Source organism: Gavialis gangeticus, unplaced genomic scaffold, assembly GCF_001723915.1.
Source record: "Gavialis gangeticus isolate Ggan-Ray unplaced genomic scaffold, GavGan_comp1, whole genome shotgun sequence".
Classification (NCBI taxonomy): Eukaryota; Metazoa; Chordata; order Crocodylia; family Gavialidae; genus Gavialis; species Gavialis gangeticus.
Window position 1 is genome coordinate 39,551,229 of NW_017729030.1, and position 10,962 is coordinate 39,562,190.

Sequence of the window (10,962 nt, forward strand, 5' to 3'; positions counted from 1 at the left end):
CACTCTTGCCCCCCTTGCTCCTTGTTGGGATGGACACCCCTTGGGCCCTGAGTATTGTTTCCTTAAGGAACGACCACTCGTCCTTAAGTTCCCCTGCCCTCAAGGACCCCAGCGCCTCACCCACTAGTCTCCTCAACTTGTTGAAGTTGGCCCTCCTAAAGTCTAGGGCTACCGTCTTGCTGCAGGCACTTGACACCCTGCACTGGATGGTGAATTCCAGCAAGCGATGATCGCTATCGCCCAGGTGGTCAAGAACCTGGAGGCCCCTTACCAGGTCATCGCCTGTGGCCAGGACCAGGTCCAACAGGGCGTTTCCTCTGGTGGGACCGTGCACCTCCTGAATTAAGTCAGTCTTTCTTCAGTCTTTCTTCATTCACAGCAATTTTATTTGAACAGTGATGAGTCCCTTCCTTAGTCTGGTTGATTTGGGGCAAATTTAATCTGACACATTTTGTATAAATTTTCCACATATGTTTACCTGTTGAATCACTCCTGGGTGGATCTCATTTGTACTTGTATGCTTGATTTTTAAATAATCTTCTTCTTTAGCTTCCATGTATTCTTTTCTTTGGTGTTGTCTGTTTTTTGTTTCCCTCTGTAAAATGTAAAGATTCCATCATGGTATGATTGGTGAAAACAATTTTGAAAAATCCATGACGTTTCAATTGTGAATACAAATTGTGGCTGTAGGCATTAAAATGCACATGTTCCATACTTCCAGTGCACATTTTGTCGCTTACATCCCTTTCAAAATCCTAAACTTTAAAAATGCCATTGTATAAGTTATTTTTTTTTAATTAGAGCTATATGTACAGTAACACTTTGTATTAATATACTACCAAATATATTGTATAATGGTTATTAGTCCACTTCACAATTAAATAGCTCTAAATATAAGATGTAGACAACAGTGTCAAAATTTTTCATTATGATGAACATGGATAAAATTTTCAAAACTCTTTGGTAACTTTGAAGCCTATGTCTCATGGGATCTTAATAAGACTCAAGCTCCTACTTGCCTAAATCACTTCTGAAAATGAGTTCCTAATCACAGAACCATAGAAAACTAGGGTTGAAACAGACCTCAGGAGGTCATCTAGTCCAACCCCTTGCTCAAAGCAGCACCATCCCCAACTAGAACATCCCAGCCAGGATGTCTAGCCACAGCTTGAAAACCTCCAAGGATGGAGATTCCACAATATCTCTGAGTAACCTGTTCTAATGCTTTATTGTCCTCCTAGTGAGAAAGTTTTTCCTGCTATCTAATCTAAGCTTCCCTTACTGCAACTTGAGACCATTGATCCTTGTTCTGCCATCTGCCACCACTGAGAACAGTCTAGCTACATCATCTTTGTAACCACCCTTCAGGTAGTTGAAGGCTGCTATTAAATTCCATCTCAGTCTTCTGTTCTCCAGAATAAAAAAGGCCAGTACCCTCAGCCTCTCCTCAGAAGCCATGTGCCCCATCCCCCTAACCATTTTCATTGTTCTCCACTGCTTAGATAATCAATCTCCAGCCTATACCAGTGCTTGGGATTGTAATGTCCTAAGTGAAGGACTTTGCACTTTTCCTTATTGAAACTCATGACATTTCTTTTGGTCCAATCCACCAATTTGTTAAGATCTCTCTGAATCCTACCCTCCAGCATATCTTCTACTCCCCCCAGCTTAGTGTCATCTGCAAACTTGCTGAAGGCGTACTTCATTCCATCTTCCAGCTCATTGATGAAGATATTGAACAAAAACAATGCTGGGACCAACCAATGGGGCACTCCACTTGATACTGGCTGCCAACTAGACATCAAGCCACTGATTACTACACTTTGAGTAAAACAAGCCAGCCAGTTTTCTATCCACTTTAGAGTCCATTCATCCAACCCATACTTCTTTAGCTTGCTTGGGAGGATGTTGTCAAAAGCCTTGTTAAAGTCAAGGTATATTACATCTACTGCTTTCCCTGTATCCACAGAGGATTCACAACTCAGTTTAGAACAACTAAAATGTCTTACATTCTAATATAAAAGTCTAGCATTTACTTTGTAAATTTAAATTTCTTCAATGAAAATTGTTTTCAGACTTGCTAATTAAACTAGTGACTTCCTATTTGGAAACATGAAAGACTCCATTCACAACCACATACCTTGAACCACTGTGAAAGCACTATCATTTCTGAAAGTAAAACTCCAATCAATATTGTGACTTAAGGCATAGCATTAATTAGCTGGGAATATTTTGCTGAAACATGAATTTAAAAGTTGTGAAAAAATTAGGTTAAATTAATATTATAGAATTAATTATCAAAGCTTGTAAGGGTAGGAAGCTCCATGAGTCCCAATAAATTCAATTGAGTCATGTGGATGAATCCCTGTTCAATACTGAAAATGTATCCCTAGGGCCCAGAGGATAATAATAATGATTATGTGCTCTAAAACAGGTAATTCCTGTATACAGTATATTTTATGATTCTCCATCTTGGGCAGATTAGCACAAATTACATTTCACACTAATCCACCAGAGGCCAAAAGTTTCCCATTAAGCTTCACTGAATTCATATAATTTGCAAAAGTAATGAAAAATATTATAACAGCAATCATAATAGATTTTACAGTATAAGATGCTAAAATAGACTTTATGTTTCTATAAGCATATCAGAAGCATTTAATCAAGACGGAAAATAACAGACTGAATAAATTCTAGAACAGTTCAAACATCTTTTCTGCAGCAATTCAGTAGCTAGCTATCTTCAAACAAACCACATGTAATATAATTTCAAATGACCATTTTCATGGCTAAAAGAGAGTGAGGCTTAAGCTGATATATTTTATAAAATAGAGTGGACAAAGTATTGAGTTGTATGAAATATTGTGAAAAATCTGTAGAAATGACAATAGTATCTGCACAGTATTTGTCTAATTAGATCTCAAAAAACTTATTTGTTATAAAAAATAGAACAACTAACTACCAGAATGATCACCTGGTGTTCAACTTGTTAATGGACCTGTGATCTATCAATTAGATATCAGTATTTATGTAAGAATTAAGAAGTGATATTGAAGAAAGTGTCCAAAAGAAAATTATTTCCATATACAATTAGGAATCACTTTAGTATTTTAAAAATTACACTTTTAAACAGAATATCACATGAAAATATTATTTATTAATGGATGAGAAAACACAGGTCTGATAGTAACTACTTCTATTTTTAACTAAGATCTCTCTAATTATCCTTAATTTTTTTAAATTTGTCTTCACAACTAAAGTAAAGAAATAAACACTGAATTTCTTCATCTTTCATTTTAAAGTCTTTTGGACTTAAAAAAATATTTAAGCATGTGTGCTAGTCACAGCTGGTGACAGGCATACTGTATTTCATACTACTGGAGGATTTTTTCCTTTATTTCAACAGTCATACCCATTGGTCATTATAGAGCCTTGATTGTTGTGCAGATAATGCAAAACATACTTAATGTTGATACCCCTAAGTTGAGGGTGCTCTTAACTTTTGAGACTCTCAGCACCTTATAAGACAAGGCTATTGAAAGTTTTGCATTTCTAAGGAACAAGAAATTTTTCTGGGAGAAGGAACAGTACAAGCATTCAGCCCGCCATCGTGACCTCTCCCCCTTCTCCTCACATCTTCCCAAGATCAGGGGGAATCTCAGTCTGGAGAAGTGTTACAGGACACCACTGGCAAGTGACTCTGGGGTACAGTCCACCTCTGGTCCTACATTCCCCCTTCTTTACTTACACCGGTAACACCTCATTGCTAAATGACTTAGTCATCCTATAGGGAAAGAGGGGTATGGAGTTAAGACCAGATGTTACTGTCCCTGTCTGCCTTCTGCTATTTAACTGTTCATTACCAACTAGTTAAGTCCAGGACCCCTTCCAGAGCCACCAGTCATTATCAATAGAAGTTTAACAGAACTGACTTTTCACTCTGGGTCACAAACACAGAACTTCACCCTCACAGGCCCAAAAGGTAAGGACCGCCCCCCCCCCATCCATTTTACCATGACTTAGACCCCCACATCCTCAGATTCATTCCCTATCTGTTCAGGGGCCCAGCTTTCCTGATGATAACCCATCTTCCATCTTCCTAACAAGAGCAACCCTTCCTGATTCCCCAGCCAAGCTTCTACTCCCCTCCTGCACACTGTCTGAGACCAACCTTTATGCTCCCTATCCCTTCCCCTTTGTTGGACATCTGACCTTGACCTTACCTGGTCAGGCTAGCACAGGAGGCTTGCAGTCTTTAGCAGAGATGAGTCCATAGCTTGACTCCATCTGTGTCTTTTCAATGCCCTTACCTAGTTTCTTACTTCTTGTGGCTTGAAAGGTTCTACTCTTAAGGGACCTCATGCTTTGGCTCTGGCCCCAGTCTCTCTTCCCTAACAGGGGTAAAACGCCCTGTCACATAAAAGATTCCCCATGCTTCACCATATCAGGGATACCCTGATCAGGGGAATGGGTGAGAAGTCTCTCCCTGCTGCTTCCCTTTCCTGATATAGACCAGAACTGCACCACATACAGAAGTTTTAGGCATCTTGTTGGCAAGGTGCTCTAACTATGGCACTTTACACAACACACCATGAATAAGAGCACCATTGAACCCAACAGACAACTGCCTATCAGGTGGGGCAGGGACTCAGAGACTGTCTGCATTGACCCAGGCCAGCAGGAGGGATTCTGTCCCTCTCTCCAGCGCTGCCCCCAAGCCCCAGCTGGCAACTCTCAGCAGTGGCTGGTGGGGAAGGGGAGGGGGCAGGCACCCTTGTCTCACAGGACTATCCCACCTACCCCTACTGGGGGCTTGAGGGGAGCAGGGCCAGAGTCATGCAGCAGAAGGGGGCTCCCTTCCCCCCATGACCCCTGCTTGAGTGTCTTGACAATGGTAGTTGTAGCTGCTGTGCCCAGAGCTGGGACAGGGAAGGGAAATGGACCCCCCCCAACCTTGTAGGCTTGACCCAGCTCCCCCGAAGTCCCCAGTATAAGTAGCTGTGGTGGGCTACACATGGTGGGGAGGGTGTTATGGCTTGCATTGCATTATGTTTGTTGCATTATGGCTACAGAGCACTTTTGCGGGGGTTCATCACATGAAATATGTAACTCTTGCACATGCCCTCAGAGAGACATGGAGCAACAGAACAAAGCCCCCAGGCCTAGTCTGGTCTGGAGAAAGAGATAGGACCAGCAGACAGCTGCTCCACTCCCCTCCCACTCCAGACCTGGCAGCATACATTCTTGCAAGAGAAACTCTCAGGGGAGATCTTCCAGGTGTAAGCCTGAAAGATCTTTCTTCCAGAGAAATTTTTCTCCATGAGAAACTGAATGAACACTTACACAGTACTAGTTTCTATCAAGACAGTAGCAGTTTGTGGCTAATAACATTTTCCCAGACCCCAAAATATCTTCATGTAATCTGCAAGCAGAGGAATTTGGAAGTCATTTTGGTTTTGCAATTTTGAGGTGATCAGGCAAAGTGTTTCTGAGATATGAAAATGAAAAAAATCATTTCACTTTGGAAAAATGTTATAACTTTCTTGTAGAGCCGTATCTGGGGAGGGGGAGGAATATATGAATACAGCTAGTAACTTCAGTGTATTATTTTCCTTAACTCTGTGTGGTATATAGATACTTTCTAATAAGGCTTGATACTCAGGAAAGAAATATTCCCCTTAATATTTCTTTGTTTATTTGAAAGAATTTTAAAGCCATACAGTATAAACTGTTAGCCTCATTCCAGTTCCTTAATAATATTATTCTAATTTAAATGTCAGTTGTTTAAAATGATGCATCAAATCAAGAACTCATGATAATCATGTGCCAAGTGCTTGCCTGGATCAGGGCCAAAGCACTCAATGATTTATAGAACTGAGGCCTTAGTTTATGTATGTTTGCAACCTTAAACCTGCAGTAGCAATATTTCGTGTGTATTTGAGAATAAGTGTGCCTTTCAGTTCAAATGCCTTAAAATAAATCAGAGAGAATGTATAATATTTCTGACAATATGAGTAGAGAGACTGGAAGGGGGACTAAAGAAAGGATGCCAAAAGACAGTCTCACCTGGTACCTAAGAGCTAGACCGGGGTGTCAAACTCACTTCTCTTCCAGGACCAGATCCATATAATAGAATCATAGAAAATTAGGGTTGGAATGGACCTCAGAAGGTCCAACACCTTGCTCAAAGCATGACCGTCCCCACCGATTTCATCCGAGCTTTGGCTTTATCTAAACAGGTCTTAAAAACCTCCATGGATGGAGATTCCACAACCTCTCTGGGTACCCTGTTCCACTGTTTTACTACGCTCTTTGTGAAAAAGTTTTTCCTAATATCTAACTTAAACTTCCCTTGCTGCAACTTGAGACCATTGCTCTTTGTTCTGTTATCTGCCACCACGGAGAATCCTTGAAGGCCAGATCTACACTGAAGGAATCCTTAGAAGGCTGGATCTAAATGCAGATGGGATGGCAGGATTAGCAGTAATTAATAGAGTTGTCACTTGCTCCCCACTGCCAATATGCACCCCCAAAAAGGCTCCAAGAGGTACCTGGGCACTGGATGATGGGTCCTGCCCCCACTGGCCCTGCCCCTCTGGGAGTCCTTCAGAGTTGACATAATGGCTCCCTTGGCTGGATCTGTCCTGAAGGCTGCAAATTTGCAACTCCTGATCTAGACAATTGTTTGGACCACTCAAGAGGACACTAGTACTAATTACTGCAATAGGAATATAGTAGAGAGAGAATAAACTGAATAGCAAGCTATTCTTATGGTCAGGAAAGTGCATGGGTTTTTGGATTTAGGACATAACTAACAAATTTCAGGTGCTCAATAAGTAACTAAATAATGGAAGGCAGAATCCTTGAAGGAACACTACAAAGATATTTTAACTCACTCAACTCATTTAAGAATTACTTTGAACTCACTACATATGAAAATTGATTTGATTGTGTGCTAAAAGAGCAATTATAGAGGTGTCTCATGGTGCTTTGATGCCCCACCGTCTGCAATAGAAGCTGGCAAGCACACACTTTGAATACATCCTAGTTATCAAGACTTTGTAGGTTTCTGTTCTGATACCAATCCTATTTATTCAGCACATAAACCAAAATATGTTTAGACTGTATAAACAGAAAAATAAGAACAATACTGCAAACACTGCAACCTGTTACTGTGCACATGGAAATAAAAATGTGACATATTTATTACTTTTCCAGATCATTGTTAAATTCAAGTTATGTTATATAGAGTAGCATGTGGCGCACCAAACTCTTATGGCATAACTAAACAAGTTGTTTGATATATGGCATGAAAGTAATACTTTTTTTTTTAAGAATAGGGAAAAATGAGCTTTCTACACAGTGGAATTCTCACCCCAAATACCTTCAAACTCTGTAAAATACATTACTAACATTATGCACTAGTGGGAAAGAGGTAGCATGCTTTTATATCTTGCACATTTTTAAAGGTTCTTACGACCTTTACAGATATACCCATGAGAAACATAGGGAGGACAAATAACTCATTCAAGCAAAATGCTTGTTATTAAATCATTCCCTCCTTTCCACCATTTCGTAAACTGCATTTATGCTATAATATTGCTATTTCTGGTATGACACCAAACATTTGCTAAGTGCTTTTATTAAAAAAAGAAACACAATGAACCAGATTTAAGAAAAATCATCTGACTCAATGTTAGAATACAGCATACAGATGAAAAGATCTACATAAGAGGAAAGTATTTACTATTATATTCCATATTTTTGTGTTGAACGTGTTTGATTTTTCCTTGCTGTCTCCTAATAATCTGTAGTATATGCTTAATGCCTGCTTAATATTTGCCATAAGCAGCAAGGAACTGAAAGGTATCAGTTGGATATGCTGAAACCTTTCCAAATAGAATTAGCCTTTGGAGATATAGCCCTTGAATATGATGTGCATTTTGCTTACCAAAACTCTCAAAGGATGAGTCAAATACAATCTTATCTTTAGTTATTCCCTAGAATGGTACCCCTAGCAACAGCACTTTGGTAAGCGGTTACTTCAGACAATCAAATTATTGCAACTGTATATAATGGCAACATCATCCTGCCTGATGATGTCTGAAATAAAAAAAGGATTATGTCCCTTCAATTTTTAATAAAGCTCAAGGCTGAAGAAGATGGGAAATTCTTATTGGAATAAAAATACCATATATTTTCTCATATACTGTGATACCACATTCTCTTAGGGGCTGCAATTTATCTACCACATACTATTATTTTTCTCTTCTAAAAGATAAGGTAAAATGAACTGTACTGAGAGAGAACTTGGTTTCTTTTGCTGTCTTCCATTCAGAAATGGTTCAATAGCAAAAAAAACCCAAAAACCTTGGACACACAGTTTATTCCATGGTAATGTATTTTACCCGAATAAAAGATATGTTTATTATATTTAGCATTACTGCTCCCTAAGGCTATGGAGTACCATTCAGTCTAATCCCTTATTATTATTAGCACTCCAGTGTACATTGCCATTCTATAAAATCAGAGTTTCTGCTATAGCTGGATGGGACTCTTAAAAATGCTGTGCTACAGTAAGGCACAATTCCCTGAGCCACTGGACTGCTCAAAATCTTTGCACTTAATTCTATCTGTTTCCATATCCATCTGGGAAATGATTCGTGTGGTTGGACATCACTAAAACTGTATTACATAAATGTATCTTCCTCTTCAATTTGGTCCTGGTAGCCCACAGAGAGCATCTGATTTATGGTTGTTTTTATACTTGAAAAAAAACCCAAAAACAAAGCCTGGTAAAATACTAGTACATGTTAAACTATGTAGTTTCATCCATCATAGCTACCAGACAAGAGATATAAATAACTCTGTTGTGAGATAGCAACCATAGATACTGCTTATCTGTGTAAAATATGTACACAGCTAGCATCTGTAATTTCTTTCACTGCACTGCAGCTAATACAAATGCTCATTTGACCCATTGCAAGAGGTATCTTTAAAACTGCATAAAATGCAATGTACCAAGAAACAAAACAAGCAGAGTGATGAAACTAAATGTCCTACTAAATACTTAGACATCCACTGCTCCAGGCCAAAAGGGAGATCATTGCCCAGATATGTGTAGAGATGCTCACTTTGTGTTTGTTCACTACACCTGACTAGCTGTCAAAGAAATTTCAGATGCTGACTATCTTTTAGTTTTTACCACTATACAATAAACTACATAGTGTCCTGAGGTAGAGCTATAGGTGTAGATGAGGGCAAAAATGAGTACATGATATACAGACTGAGACATCTGATTAATATATTAAATGAATCCATAACTACACAGGTAAAAAATTGACAAGCTCACATTATTGGAAAAAGTATAGAAAGCCAGTAAATGCAGTCAAGGAACAGACTTCTTTTCACACTGAAAATAAATTTTGAGCATAATACTGTGAGTGCCTTAGCAAAGACTTACTTGCTATATATTTCTATTTAGAAACCTGTGGCCCTGTGGTTGGTGCATTTTAGTGGAGTAGAAGACAGACTGTGATGATTAGTGTGTATGATTAGTACAGGTTTATTTTCTATCTTACATTTAGATTTAAGAATTATTTTTTATTTCTGTATTTTAATGCCACAGGCTTCAGGGATGGTCCTTTTCTAGTATTAGGCTTAATCACAAGTAGAAAACTTGGTTCCAAGTTCAGATTTCATACAGAACATACAAAAAGAATTCAGATCCAAGGTTCTATTTCAGACATGTAACTATTCAGACCAGTAAAATATACAATCTCTAAACCCTACATACAAGAGTATTATTCCTAATCCATTCAAAGTAAAATTATGATCCAATATAAATACAGAAAAGGAAAAAGTTTGAATCTCCAGTTTGTATATCAAAATATACTATAAATATTACTGGGCACTAATTCACATTCATAAACTCCAAATGTGACACTTGACCCAAAAATGGAAATGTAACCCTTAGATGTAAAAACAGGGAAAGTTTAAGCAGAGAAGTTATATTACCTCTCTAATGGAACTGGTTCACTTGGTAGTGGAATATTGTGCCCAGTTCTGGTGCTGAATAGTCAAAGAGCATATTGCAAAATTGGAAACAATTCAAAGAAAAGCCAAGAAAATATTTAAAGGATTTTTAAAAATATGCTAAATAATGAGAAAGTGAACCTTACAAAAGGGAAATTTAGTACTGACTTGAGAACAGACTGTACGTAAGAATCAGAAATTTGGTAATACCTGGCTCAGATAAATACAGGAAATAGTAGATATATATAACAAGAGACAATGTCTGGATATTGAAGCAAGGCAAATTTAAATTAGAAATTCAATATATGAATTAGCCATTAAAACAATTTACCATGTCTTGATGTGGATTCTTTATCACTAGAAATAGCTTCATAGTTTCATAGTGAGTAGGGTTGGAAGGAACCTGAGCAGATCATCAAGTCAGACCCCCTGCCATGGCAGGAAAGAGTACTGGGGTCAAATGACCCCAGCAAGGTGATTGTCAAGCCTTGTCTTAAAGACCCCCAGGGTAGGAGCCAGTACCATTTCGCTTGGAAGTTGGTTCCAGATCCTAGCCACCCTGACCATGAAGTAGAGCCTCCTGATATCTAGCCAAAATCTACCCTCTGCCAGCTTACAACCATTATTTCTAGTCACTGCTGGTAGTGCTCGGGGGAACAGGGACTCCCCCAGTGCCTGCTGGCCCCCTCTGAATAGTTTGTAACAGGCCACTAGATCCCCCCTCAGCCTTCTCTTGTGGAGGCTGAATAGGTTTAGGTCCCATAGCTTCTCCTCGTAGGGCCTGCCCTGCAGCCCCCTGATCATGTGAGTGGCCCTCCTCTGGACCCTCTCCATGTTGTCCACATCCCTCTTGAAGTGCGGTGCCCAGAACTGGACACAGTACTCCAGCTGCGGCCTGACCAGTGCCGCATAGAGGGGGAGTATCAC